The 14094-nt window shown below is 48.3% G+C and overlaps 1 protein-coding gene and 1 long non-coding RNA gene across 6 annotated transcripts in view; one reads left to right on the forward strand and one right to left on the reverse strand.

Moving 5' to 3' along the window:
- Positions 1-14094, forward strand: part of BCLAF3 (BCLAF1 and THRAP3 family member 3) — an 856420-nt gene that overhangs the window by 729129 nt on the left and 113197 nt on the right. The gene's annotated exons all lie outside the window — the stretch shown is intronic.
- LOC138526396 (uncharacterized) overlaps positions 1-14094 on the reverse strand; it is a 147874-nt gene that overhangs the window by 100226 nt on the left and 33554 nt on the right. Inside the window, exon 2 of the long non-coding RNA XR_011283569.1 lies at positions 9922-9986. This is a non-coding gene — a long non-coding RNA (uncharacterized lncRNA). The remainder of the gene's footprint in view (positions 1-9921; positions 9987-14094) is intronic.

Raw genomic sequence — 14094 nt, forward strand, 5'->3', positions numbered from 1 at the left:
ATATGAATCCCTACCACCCTGGAGCTCGGACTGGGTTGTGTTACAGCTTCTCCCTCTGGGAAAGGTTGGGGACCCTGCTGGGGCTCCCTGGACCCGCTGCTGGGCTTGGTCAAACTACATGGGAGACAGCCGCCAAAGGCCAGGGACATCACCCTGACTATCCCTGAGCTCTGGCTGGCCTGCGTTACAGAATTTCACCTGGAGGAGGGAAGGAGGACCCTGACGTGGCTCCCTGGAGCTGCCGCTATGCTTGCAGAAGGTACGCCCACATGATAAATGGATGTCCAAGGCCGGGGACACCATCTCCAACCATCCTGGAGTTCTGGTTGGGCTGCGTTACAACTTTTCAGTTCGGGGAGGTATTGGCACACTGCCGGGACTCCCTGGGAGCCCAGCTCTGCTATAGTTCGTAGTGGAAACATCCAATCTTTACTCACTTAAGCATATATGTATATGTTGGTGCATTTCGCAATCTATTCACTATTAAGCTAGCCTCAAGAATACTTTGCTTGCGTTTCTCTTGCATCTGCACATGTGTAAACTGATTTGATATCTTCATCCATTTTGTAGCATAAGTCTCTTCATCTTGATCCCAAGATGCCTATTAGCTTCTATCCTTTCTTGATGCCTTATAGAATATCAGCATTCTTTAGTCTCTGCATCTCTTCTATGTACGTCAGTTTTGATTCTGTGTGACATCACCAGTCATTTTGGCCATTCATTTGCTCTGCTTCTTCTGGGATTTAATTAAAATGGCCATCATACTTTCTCGTATGCAGGTATGGTTTTCTCAATGGGAACCTTGCCTCCAGGATTCTCCTTGGTATCAGCATTTTGAAAGGTACCACACATGTCTCACACTCTGGTTCCCAACATATAGGCAAGATGGGCAAGGCGATTGAGGTGGGGGTACTTGGCTCCTTCTCTACAGTGGTTTATTGCCCCCTCACCCCCAACTAACTAATGTATATTTTTATAATTTATTTTCTGTTTTGCACGTTCCGTTGGGGAAGATGGGCACATTAGTGTGCCCATCTGCCCCCAGGGTGGGCAAAATTTACTGCCCCATGCTTTGGGGGGCTATTCCAATGTTTTCTGGTGGTCCCCTCCCCCACCCCAAATGGATGGAGGGGCATCTCATGTACTCCATCCTAGGGGAAGATTGCACTAGCAATCTGCCCCCAGGGGGGGCTACATGAGATGCCCCCATCTACTTGGGGTGGGGAGAGAGGGTCACCCCCTCCCCCTTTCCTCTAAAAACATCCATGGTCGTTTAGTGCACCCCCCGCCCCCCACTCAAAACAAATGTTTCTTTTTTTTGCCTCTTCCCTAGGGGCAGATTGGCACATTAATGTGCCCATCTGCCCCCAGCGTGGGCAAAACGTACTGCCCCATGCATTGGGGGCCCAATCCAATGTTTTCTGGTGGCCCACTCCCCTTTCACCCCAAATGGATGCAGGCATCTCATGTACTCCTTCCTAGAGGCATATTGCACTAGTAATCTGACCCCAGGGAGGGCTACATGAGGTGCCCCCATCCACTTAGGGTGAGGGTAGAGGGCCCACCCCCCTTTCATTATGGAAAATGCCAGGTGCTCTAGTGCCCCCCCCCCCCAAAACTGAGATTAATTTTTTTGTAGTTTTTTTTACTCCTTGCCTAGGGGCGGATGGGCACATTACTGTGCCCATCCACCCCCAGGGCGGGGGGCAAAACATACTGCCCCATGCTTGGTGGGGGCTGCACCAAGATTTCTGCTGGCCCCCTCCCCCCACCACAAATAGATAGGAGGGTATCTGCCCCCAGGGAGGGCTACATGAGGTGCCCCCCATCTATTTAGTGTGGGGGGGAGGGCCATCCCCTTTCATTGTAAAGAAATCCTGGTGGTCTAGTGGCCCTCCACCCAAATCTGATTTTATTTATAAAAAATGTTGTGTGGCCCCATGCTTTGGGGGTCTGGGGAGGAGAGGGCCGCTTACATAGTAAGCAGCCCCCACTCACCCCCCCGGACCCCCAACTTCACAAACCGATCCCTGGTGGTCTAGTGGCATTGCTGGGCGCGGATCGAGCACTCTGCGCCCGATCTGCACCCAGCAATGCTTCAAGTGTCTCCCCTTTCCAACACCTCCCTCGATCTGTATGGCACAATAGTGCCGCAGATCGAGGGAGATGAAGGTGGACACTCACCTTTCATTTTCACCACGGCAGCTGAAAATGACTGCCGCAGTGAAAATGACTTTCAGTTTCATGTCAGCACACATTATGCGTGCTGACGTGAAACTGAAAGAAATCCAACCCCTAGGCGGTGAGGTGGAACCTCCTCCTCACATAACCCGGGGGTTGGATTTCACACAAAATGAAGTGCCAAAAAGGACAAGCTATCTTGTCCTTGGCAACAGGAATGTAATGCCAAGAACGAGATAGCTCGTCCTTTTTGGCACTTAAGGGGTTAATGTGTGTGCCATTTTCTCCGAACATGTGTGCAACTTCCAATCTTATTGTGTGCACAGCTTACAATAAACATGTGCAATAAACATGTGCTTTCAACTGTACACCCACCATTTTATACTACCTTCTAGTGCTTTCTGGGATGTTTGAATTTCAGTGTACTTCCAATTGTTCATCCACCATTGTCCACTGCTTTTTGGCATAATTCGAATTTAGGTGTTTTCCAATTTCTTATTGTTCTGTAAATCTGGGCATTTCCAGGGTACTCATTGTTATTGTCGGCATGGAGCTTGGTGAGATTCTACTGCTGCATATTGCTCTGGCCCTCTACCCTGCTTTCCTGATTTCCCAACCCCCTCCTGCCTCTGCCTCCATGGTGCTCTCTGTCTCCCCTATCTTTTTTCGAACTGCTTCTCCGTCACCTATCCTTCCTCTCTCACGAGGTCTGGAAGAAAGAAACTTAAAAAGGCACTCCTTAGTTCCAACCCTGGTCTACCCATTTCAGACACCTACCTCAATGCTTCCTCCAGACAGACTATCACTGACATTCTCTTTCCTGTTCCTTCCTTCGGACGTATGGACTCCAGATATGGTCTCTGTTCTCTCCCCTTTCTTCTCCTCGCCCATTACTGAAGGCACTAGATGGGAAGTGCTCTTGGCTCACTTTGCATCTTCCAAATCCATAATTGTCTATCACAATGGAACGATCATGGCCTTGGGCTCTCAGCCCAACCTCCTTCATGACGGGCGTCTCCCATCTCTCTTCAACTCCCCCCTCTCCGGCCACCCCTCCCTTCCTCATACCCCCCTCACACTCTCCCCCAGCAGTTGACCCCCCCACCCCTGTGCCCCTTCATAAATCTTTTAAAGTGGATACCAGCTTCACTTAGCTACCCTCAATTCTCACTCCTCTATCAAACACTCCTCTGACATCTGTCACTCCTTGAAAACCTTGACGTCCTTTCTCTCACGAAAAGTGGTTGAAGGCCAGCTCTGTCACTGCTTTTGACCCTCTTCTCCCCGAGGGCTACAAGATCTTGTCCAATCCCAGCCCCTACCGGTCTGGTGGTGGCGTGGCTCTTATCTTCCCTGAGTGGGTTCCTGCCTCCATCATCCCGTCTCAAGTCTACTCAACCTTTGAAAGCCTAGTCTGCAGACTTTCTTTCTCCACCCTTCTCTCTTACTATCGCTACCATCAACAGGCCCCCGGGCCCATCCTCCCTCTTCCTCTCAGAATGGGCCGACCTGTCGCCCTCTCTTCTTGCCTCCTCGCCCCAACTTTTCTTCCTTGGGGACTTCAACATCCATCTCAACTCTCCCGATGTGGCCACTGTTCTCTTTCGCAACCTCTCTAGCTCAACCCAATCTGACGGATACGCCATGGATGCTCTCATCTCAACAGACACCCCCCCTCCAATCCTCTTATTACCCCACTCTCCTTGTCTGATCACTCTCTCCTCTTTCCACCTTGACCTACCCTGTTGCTGCCTCCGCCCGCACTGCCAGTCTCCTTCTCTGTCATTCGACCGATGAAGCGCATGTCAGGCGCTGCATTTGCCACTTCCTTCACTCCCCCCCTCCTTTGACTCTCCCTCTGACTCTGTTCTATCTAACCTCCGCCTTTCTATGTGGAACACTCTGGACAGCCCTGCCCCCGTCTGGAGGATCCGCATAAAGCCTGCCCCCAAATGTAACTCTTAGTATGACTCTGATTTGGCTGCTTTGAAACACACTTGAGGGGGGTGCCTGGCAGAGCAGAGGCACATAGCACCCCAGCCAAGATTCTCTATTTGGTAAACGTGGACGAGCAATCAAGGCTTAAGCTCTCAGGAGGTGATGCAGGCTGGTTCTTAAGTACAGTGTAGTCCCCAAGCACCCATAGAGGAATGTCCACACACTGTTAGTGAAAACAGTCTTTATATAAATAAGGTTTCTATTACATACACAATCACAATAACACACTTTGTGCTCTAATTAATCTAAAATGGTAAATATGTACAGTTTCTATGTGGTACCACAATTCATCTGATTCCATTAAAATGCATCAACTGTAGACAGTTGAAATAGCATACAAATCAATGAATAATGTGAACCAACAATAGACCTAGGAGGAAAGCAGGTTGGTTAAAACAATAGGCAGAACACTGGGCCCATACCTCCAGGCACAGTTCTGTATGAGGATCCCCCCCATCTGGGCAACCTGTAAATAAAGATATAATACAAGCCCAGTCCATATATTGTTGGAGTCTTATTTCCTTCTAAAATAGTTCTACCACCCCAATGTACCTGGAATAGCAGAGCTCGATGTCGGGTCGTCAACGATTACTTGAGCGGCTCCCTTTAAGGCAGGAGCCACGGATCGTCAAGATCCCTCGAAGAAATGGCGAACAATGGCGTTGAGGCAGCGGCTTTGATCCTGGCGGTGCTCATCGACGATCGGTCGTGGATGTCCTGCGAAGTGTAAGCGTGCGGTGCACCCCGACGACGGGAGTTCATTGCCGCAGAGAGTCACTAAAAACTTTGGCCCAGCAAGGGCGTCGGGACGTCTGGCGTCCCTGCGGTCTTTGGGTGGCGGGAAACCCACCGGCGAATGCTCCTCGGCGGCCTTGACTTTCTCCGGTGGGACAAAGCGGTCGGCGGTGCTGGCAAAAGCGTCATTGAATTCAAAGTGTCTTCATCAATGGAGCGTTGCGGCTCCGGTCATCAGCGGCTCAGCGTCAATCGGTTCCCGCTTCTGGGCAACACACCTTCGACGGGCCTCCAGCGGCTATAGCAAACCTGTGAACCCTGGTCAACGACGGTGGACGGAATGTCTAGTGCAGCTCCTTGTTCTCCTCGACAGTCCCCATCTCCGGTTGACAGTCTTTTCGAAGGCTGACTTCCAGGGCGCTATGACGAAGTTTAGCGGTGCACTAGTCCCTCATAGCTCTGGAAGAGGACTCCTAGCCAGGTCCTCTCTTGGATCAGTTTCCACTGCAGCTTTTGGATTGCGGTGAAGGTAACAGCAGTCAACCTTCTTCCTCGGGCTCAGGCTCGGCTTCGAGATTAAGCTTCAGTTTCAACTTCAGCTTCTGAACAAATTCTAGCAGTGAGAGGCCCCCAGATATACTGTTCTGTGTCTCATTCATTCTGCTGGGTCACACTCATGCAACCAATCACTCAGAAGGGCATTCAGCATTCAGGCAGGTAATTGGGGTTACAGTGCATTCAGGCCGTTCTCCTCCCTCTGTCACTCACAACAAGGAATGTGTATTGGGCCAAGTACCCAGCCATTCAGCACTACGCACTGCATTCATACCAGTTTTGTGCAGGGCTGTCTCAGTCTTTGTGTCACATACCAGAAACTAGACACCCATAACAAGAAGTGCATATTGGTCCTCCACTCCATTAACCCATGTCCCACCCCAAGGGTGTACCCACAACATACAGTCACTGAGAAGGATCTAACCAGTCTCGCCGGGACTTCCCCACAATACTATATATGGAACTTCCACCCAACAGCCAGTCATGGGGGAGGGACAGCGGCAGGGCTTCCCAGGACTTTGGGAAAACAAGTTAACAGGCAATAGAAAGCAAGAGGCCACAGGGCCGTCTTGTTTTCTATCAGGAATCAAATGATTCCAATGGCAGGGCCTCGGTATCTCCAAAATGGAGGATACTCCGCGCACCTGTCAAATTCCGCATGGAACTGCCACCAGCCCAAATCCTGCTCTGTGGGCCACACAGAGGTGCCCAAAAACATACACTAGGGGCACAGTGTTGTACCCCTACCCATGGGTGCCATAAGGGTATCCCAAGGGTCTGTACACCAAATCAAAAAGAGGAAGAGCTGCACTGCCAGGAGTCCCACATGGACTCCTGGGCAGAAACCAATACAGAACACACATGAAAAAGGACTACAGGACAAGGACAGGGAGGCCCTGTCCCTCCAATGGATTTCCAGCATCACACTTAGCTACCCTCAATTCTCGCTCCGCTATCAAATACTCCTCCGACATCTGTCACTCCTTGAAGCCCTTGACGTCCTTGCTCTCACGAGACGTGGTTCAAGGCCAGCTATGTTACTGCTTTTGATACTCTTCTACCCGAGGGCAACAAGATCTTGTCCAATCCCAGGTCATCCCGGCCTGGTGGTGGAGTGGCTCTGATCTTCCCTTAGTGGGTTCCTGCCTCCATCATCCCCACTCAAGCCTACCCATCCTTTGAAAGCCTAGTCTTCAGGCTTTCTGTCTCCATCCTTCTCTCTTCACACTCGCTACCATCAACAGGCCCCCGGCCGAACCTCTCTCTTCCTCTCAGAATGGGCCCAGGTACAACTTGGGTCCTTCCTATCTTCTATCTTCCTCTCTACCTGTGGTATTCCCCAGGGGTCTAACCTCTCGCCCTGGCTTTTCAACCAATACCTCGCAACTCTCGCCTACTGCATTTCCATCTTCTGCTCAAATTTCCAGTGCTATGCTGACGATACCCAACTCATTTTCAGGCTTCCTTCAGCCACCTCCTCTCCTTCTCTCATCTCTGACTGTCTAATCGCCATTCAAAATTGGTGTGCCGCCAATGATCCTTGTTTAAATGCCAACAAGACTGAGATCCTCCTCATTGATACACCCTCTCCATCCTTTCCCCTCACCCTCTGGCCGGCCTCCTTTGGCCCTCCTCCTACCCCTACCTGCGAGGCTAAGAACCTCGAGGTCATATTTGACTCCACACTTTCCTTCTCTGCACACATCTCCGACGTCTCTAGAAAGTCAAACTTCTTACTGCACCTCCTCAGAGGTACCCTTCCTTTCCTCTCCTTCCCTCAGAAGCTCATTGTCTCCCAAGCTCTGATTCTCTCTAGGTTGGACTACTAAAACAGCCTCTTTCTAAATCTACCTCCCTTCACTCTCCGCCCTTTACAACTAATCCAGAACAGGACTGCAAGACTTTTCCTTGGCCTCAAGCCCTGGGATTGTATCTCTCCAGCTCTGAAATCCCTTCATTGGCTCCCAGTGGATGCAAGGATTAAATTTAAAACCCTTTGCATTGTCCACAAGGCTTTCTGGGGTCTGGGTCCAAAATACCTTAAACTATCCCTGCGTAAATACCTCCCCTCGCGAGCCCGTCGCTCCTCTAACTCCCTCAGGGTCAGTCGTTTTTCAAAGAAACAAGCTAGGGGTAGGTCTTTCTTCGACTGGGGCCTCCCTCTGGAACCGCCTCCCTGCCACCTTGAAACTTGAGAACCATCTACGGTTCTGGAAGCTCCTCAAGACCTTCATCTTCGCCTTTGCCTTTGCCCCCTCTTCTCCCCTGTTGATCTGCTTTCTCTCTCGGCACTTTTCCACCTGGCCACCCTCTGTCCTCCGGGCCTAGGCACCTGCTCACCCTGCCACCCTCCTGCACTGCCTCCTGGCCACCCGTTGCACTGGGGCCTGTATCTGTAACCATACAGCCCCCCCCACTTATCTTCTTCACTTATCAGATACACCCTATCGGATTTATTTACTTATTGTTAATCTTGTTCTCTCCTGTGCTCTGCACGTTCACATTTTTTCACCCTTACATGCACTTTGCCACTTTTCCCTTCCCCATGCACTTGCGCGTTCTCAATGTCACTGGACCTAGTAAAATAGTTGTTTTTGTTTTCTCCCCTGTTCCCCTCCCTTTGCCTGGTCGCGCTCTGAAGCACCTGTGTACGAGTGCGATATAAATTAAATATCATATCATATCCTCTCCTCTTGCCCCCAACTTATCTTCCTTGGGGACTTTAACAACCATCTCAACTCTCCCGATGTGCCACTGTTTTCTTTCGTGACCTCACTATCCGTCCCTCTGGCCCAACCCACTCTGCCGGACATGCCATGGATGCTCTCATCTCAACAGACATCCCCCTCTCCAATCCTCTTATTACCCCTCTCTCCTGGTCTGATCACTCTCTCGTCTTTCTACCTTGACCTCCCCTGTTGCCTCCGCCTGCATTGCCAGTCTCCTTCTCTGTCATTCGACCGATGAAGCACGTGTCAGGCACTGCATTTGCCACTTCTTTCACACACACCCCGACCCTCTGTTCTATCTAACCTCCACCTTTCTATCTAGAACACCCTGGACATCCTTGGCCCCGTCATGAGGATCCACATAAAGCCTGCCCCCAAATGCAACTGTTGGTATGACTCGGACTTGACTTCTTTGAAGTGGCAGCCATCTAGCTCATCTAACAAACTGGCCTGCCGCTTACTCCAATATCGTCTCCATCTGCTCCAAGAGGATGCCTCATGTCCAAGCCTGCATCTCTGGAGCCACCAATAGCACCAATTGAACTTCTTAAAATCTGCAAGGAACTTGCCAATCCAACCACTGTCTACTCCTCTCCTCCCTCCCAGGGCCTCTGCTCTCCCACTTTTCCTCAAACTCTGGACATCCTGTCCTCGGTCATCGGCTCCCTCCCCCCACTTCTTTCGCCTCCCACGGTCTCCCCTCCACCATACTCTCCTCTTTCTCCCCCATTGCACCAGACAAGATCTCTAGAGTTGTCTGCTCTATGAAAGTCTCCTCTAAACAAGTGCTCCCCTGCTCCTCCAAAACCATCAAAGGCATAACCTCTCTCACCCCAGCATTGACTGACCTCTGCAACCACTCATTTGGCTCCTTCCCTCAACCCCTTAAGCACTTTCTTGTGCACCCTCTCCTAAAAAAGCGGTCTGCTGACCCTTCTTGCCCAGCTAACTAGCGCCCTATCTCAATCACCCCTTTTTTGGGCAAAATCATGGAGAAGCTGGTCATCCCCACAACTGACCCTCCACACCGAAGTGGCTGGCTGCCTCTGTGACCAAACAATACATAAAGACCGGATGCTGTGATTCGTCCACACTGCAGAGAAACATGTGTGCAGGAAATGCATGCAGAGCAAGACTAGAGAGTTAAATAAGGATTCGATTGTCCCACTATGATCATGAAAAACATCATACATGTTGTTCAAAAATATTTCATAAAGATTAAAAACCAAATCACATATTAAGAAACCACAATGCAAGTCTTGGTCAACATTGGTGAAAAAATTACTTTCACTCATGTGGTAATTAAAGACAAACCACCTAACAAGGAACATACAACCAAATAGTTCATCATGCTCAAAGTTTATCAAGAGAGCATGATACACACACACAAGACATTTCAATTTCATAACATATACTCAACAAAACCTCTAAACAAATTGTGCAAATTCAAAGAGCATTGTCATTATAGCTCAAACTAACACATGTTTCTTTCATGTGTAAACATCATCATGTATAGTTGAAGGGAAACTCTTCAGGGGTTTGATTATTCGGTAGCTAAATCTCTACCGGTTTTTCTGAGCGGTGTATCCTGTTCTGTCAAATGGCGTGATGCTCTGCAATATGGTCAGAAGATAGAAGCAACTTACTGTTGTTTAATTACCACCAATAGCGGTATTTGATATGAAGCATAGTAATCGCTCATATTGTCTCGTAACCCACTTACCAATTGTTAGTATTATCACTGATAGTGTAATATGGAAGTATCAATCCACCAAACCAGCTCCTTCCCTATAAGGGCATAAAGGAAAGTACCAGCAATTAGTGACAACAGATCACTATTAATCACTATTTATGGTTGCAAAACGTAGAGGGAGCAAATTAAACCCTGGAAGTCATTGGTGTTAAACGCCTAACAATAACAGTAAAACTGTATTTATGATGCAATTGGAACTTGGACTTAAAATGCATCCGGAAGAAGAAACCCTCAACCAGGTAGTCAAGCCTTCATAAAAGATCTTCGCGAAGTGACTGAGGTGTCCCGAATGCAATCAACAACTGTGGGAGGCGTGAGGGAAGAGAAACCCACAAGCAATCCCTTTAACAGGTTTATGAACCTTTACTAATGGACAACAACGTGCTTGTATGCGGAAGCTATTTCAGGGGGAGGTTTTTGCAAGTCAGTGAAGCAGATAGATTAGTCTAATTGCTGTTTTATCAAAAATACATATTTTATTAACTCATTACATAAAAAATGTATACAGTTCATTTGCTAGAACTAACAGTGCAAAGCAGACCGTTTACTAATGGAAAAGATACAGGTGTTAACCTTCCACTGATACAAATTAAGTGTCCAGTGCTGTGCAAACAGAATCAATTATGTAAAACTCGCATCAAGCACACATTCACGCTCATACTATTCCAGTCATACTAATTTGTAAAACATCACACATCCCAACATGTTTCTTTCCTTTGTAAACTATTCTACATAGTACCAGGAAATTCATCAGGGGCTGCCTGTCTGAACAATGTGCACTGCTCCAAAAATAAGCAGCAAGTAAATATCTGTTTATAATTTACTTTTTTAGTAAAGAAAATCATCTTGTATTCTTGACTATTGGTCCAATAGTGTCGTCTTCTCTTAAACAGAATATAGAACCTTCACCTAAAACAGAGTTAACATTGGTATAAGAATACCATACGAAGACAAATACGGTCATTTCCATCATTTCTCAGTCCATATTCCAGATGACCTTTCCTGTTGTTATTGAAGGCTCTCTTGAAGGCTTTTTTTAACAATTTTAGTTGGGTATCCTCTTTTTTGGAGATTGGTGCTTAATACCTTCCCTTCTTTAACGAACGCTTCTGTGCTGTTACTGTTCCGTTTCAGCCTAAGAAATTGTTCGATTGGTAAATTATAACGGACATGTCTCTGGTGAAAACTGTCATAGGTTAAAAGGGAGTTTTTCGGTGTAGGTTTATGCAACGGTTTCACCTTGAGGACTCCTTCGACATTATCAGTGTAGATGGTAATGTCTTGAAAACTGAGTTGGATATTCCTGCTGCTCATGGTGAATTTTAAATATGGGTTCTGTATGTTCAACCAGTCAAAAAACCTGGCCATACTTGTACAATCCCCATGCCAGATCATAAACATGTCATCAATGTATCTTTTCCACTCTACAATGTTGGTACGGTAGGGGTTCTCATTGCACAACATTTTACTACTTTACAATTATTCGACATAAAGGTTAGCTAAAGTGGGCGCAACAGCCAACCCCATGGCAGTGCCTCCATGTATCTGCTTGTAGAATCTATTATTGAATTGGAAGTAGTTTTCAGTAAGTGCCATCTCAGTGCACCAAAGGATGAACGAGTTGGGGGTAATACCAAAGCAGTCTGGTTTCAGGGCAGCCAAAGGCACAGAAACTGCTCTCCTGAACACCCGTGAAAGCCTACTCCTTCTGTTCTGATCCTCCTTGATCTTTCTTCTGCCTTTGACAGTCAACCACTCCATCCTCATCCGTCTCCATGATACCCTTGGCATCACAGACAGGGCACTGACATGGCTTGCCTCCTTCCTTTCAAACAGACCTTCCCAAGTGCAAATGGGTCTTTTTCTCTCTCCTCCACCACACTCTACCTGTGGTGTTCCTCAGGGTGCTATCCTATCGCCATAGCTCTTCAACATCTACCTGGCCCCTTTGGCCCACCGGATCTCTACTATCTCCCCTCATTTCCAGTGTTATGCAGGCAACCTGCAGCTCTCTATCAAGATGCCGGCCTCTTCCTCCTCCCTCATACCCGACTCACTGACTTCTATTCAAGCATGGTGCTCTGCCAGTTATCTCTGCCTTGATGCCAGTAAGTCCGAGATCCTTCTCATCGGGATGCCTGTTCCTCCCCCCACCCACCCCCACTCTCTGGCCTGACTCATTGGCTCCCCTGCCCTCACCCACCTGTGAGGTAAAAAACCTTGGGGTCATTTTTGATTCCTCTCTTTATCGCCACACAAAACAGACCTTACCAAGAAGTCCAACTTTCAGCTCCACCTTCTCAGGGACATTCTGTCTTTCCTCAATTTTCCCCAGAAGCTCAACGTCTCCAGAGCTCTGGTTCTCTCTAGGCTTGACTACTGCAACAGCCTCTTCCTCAATCTGCCTCTTTTCTCCCTTCGCCCCGTTCAACTAATACAGAATAGGACTGCGATACTTATCCTTGGCCTCAAGCCCAGGGAATGCATCTCTCCAGCCCTAAAATCTCTCGACCAGCTCCAGGTGACCGCAAGGATCAAATTCAAAACCCTTTGCATCTCCCACAAGGCTGTCTGGGGCCTGGGACCTCTTTACATTCAGCTTTCCCTCCCTAAATACTTCCCTGCCAGAGTCCTTCGGTCCTCTGGCTCCAACACTCTGCAGGTCAAACGTTTCTCCAAGCAGAGAGTGGGAGGTAGATCCTTCTCCTCGGCTGGCTCCTCCCTCTCGTACAGCCTCCCTCCCACCTCAGACTTGAGCTGGATCATCTAAAGTTCTGGACATTTCTCAAGACTTTCCTTTTCTCCTCTTCCTTCCCTCTCCCCCTCCCGTGCTAACTCTCCCTCTGCCGCTGTGACGTCCCCTCAGTCATATAGCGGCCAGACCAACCCCAACCAGTCCCCCGAGCATCCTGCCAGCACTTGCCCTTGTGCTCCCTTTCCCGGACTAGCCCAATTTGGTCGCCACTGACCGCAACCTCCCTTTCCCCTGGCACTTGCCAACTTCGGCCTCCCGGCACTTCCCCGCCCCCTTCCCTGGGGGCACCCCTCTCCTGCACTTCTCCCTCTACCGCCTCACCCTTTGCACTTACCACCTTTTCAAGCACTTTCATGGTAGGATTGTCACATGGCCAATATAACCGTTTTTTGCCTCCCCTCCCCCCACTTCTTGTCTTGTGGCACCTGGAAACACTTGTGTATAGGCACCATACAAATGTCCAATAAACATGTCTGTTCACTGCTTTCAGGCAGTGTGTGTGTGTGGTTTTCAATCTATTTCTATTCATTTGCCTTCAGGGTTACGCATTTTGAAATGGAGATATAATATTCTCTGGTAAAAGATACAATATTAAAGCACACTTGCCCTTTCGGTACGACATCCTTTTATCGACACCCGTTTTTTGGATGGGTGTTTTTTAACAGAGTTTTTGCAGAAAAAATGAATCACATTTTTGTTTCGGTGGTGGGCAGGGAAAGGGCATATAATGGGATGGGGGTGGGGTGGCCGGTATAACGAAAATAGGCAGAGGACAGGGGGGTTTGGCAGGAGAACCCCCAAAAAGAATTTTTGAAAATATTTTGAGGAGTTTGTTCGGTTAAAACTCTTCTTAAAAACAGTCGAAAAAGCGGGTGTCGATGAAATGACATAGAACCGCCCTTTCGCATCACAAATTGGTGTCCCTGTGCATTTCAGGTTGAGGGTTTACATGGGTTTTACACTTGATACGATTTTCTGTGAATAGAATGAAATCTGTGCTACCGCTCACCCACAACACTTTTTATAACTAAGTCTCCCCCAGCGACAAATGCTAATGGTGCCTTGGTTGCTGGCCATAAAAGCGCTATTCTGGACCGGTTGAAATCTGACCTTGAGCAGTCACTTATACATGCCTGAAAAACAGTCTTCTATAGTATAGCAACTTTTGCACATCAGAGAGGGTATGACTATATGCTGCATGTGCCCCCAAGGTCCCGATAACTAATTCCGTCTGGCGATGCCAACAGCCACAACCAAATTAAATTATCTTCAGGTGCTAAAATTGAATAGTGCCGATTTGGCTAAACATCTAGAAAACCATGTTTGGGTACATTTTGTTTCCACTTGCAATATTTGCTTTCAGGAAACATGGGCTTATAACAATATAA

Source organism: Ambystoma mexicanum, chromosome 7p, assembly GCF_040938575.1.
Source record: "Ambystoma mexicanum isolate Mex_15411 chromosome 7p, UKY_AmexF1_1, whole genome shotgun sequence".
NCBI lineage: Eukaryota > Metazoa > Chordata > Amphibia > Caudata > Ambystomatidae > Ambystoma > Ambystoma mexicanum.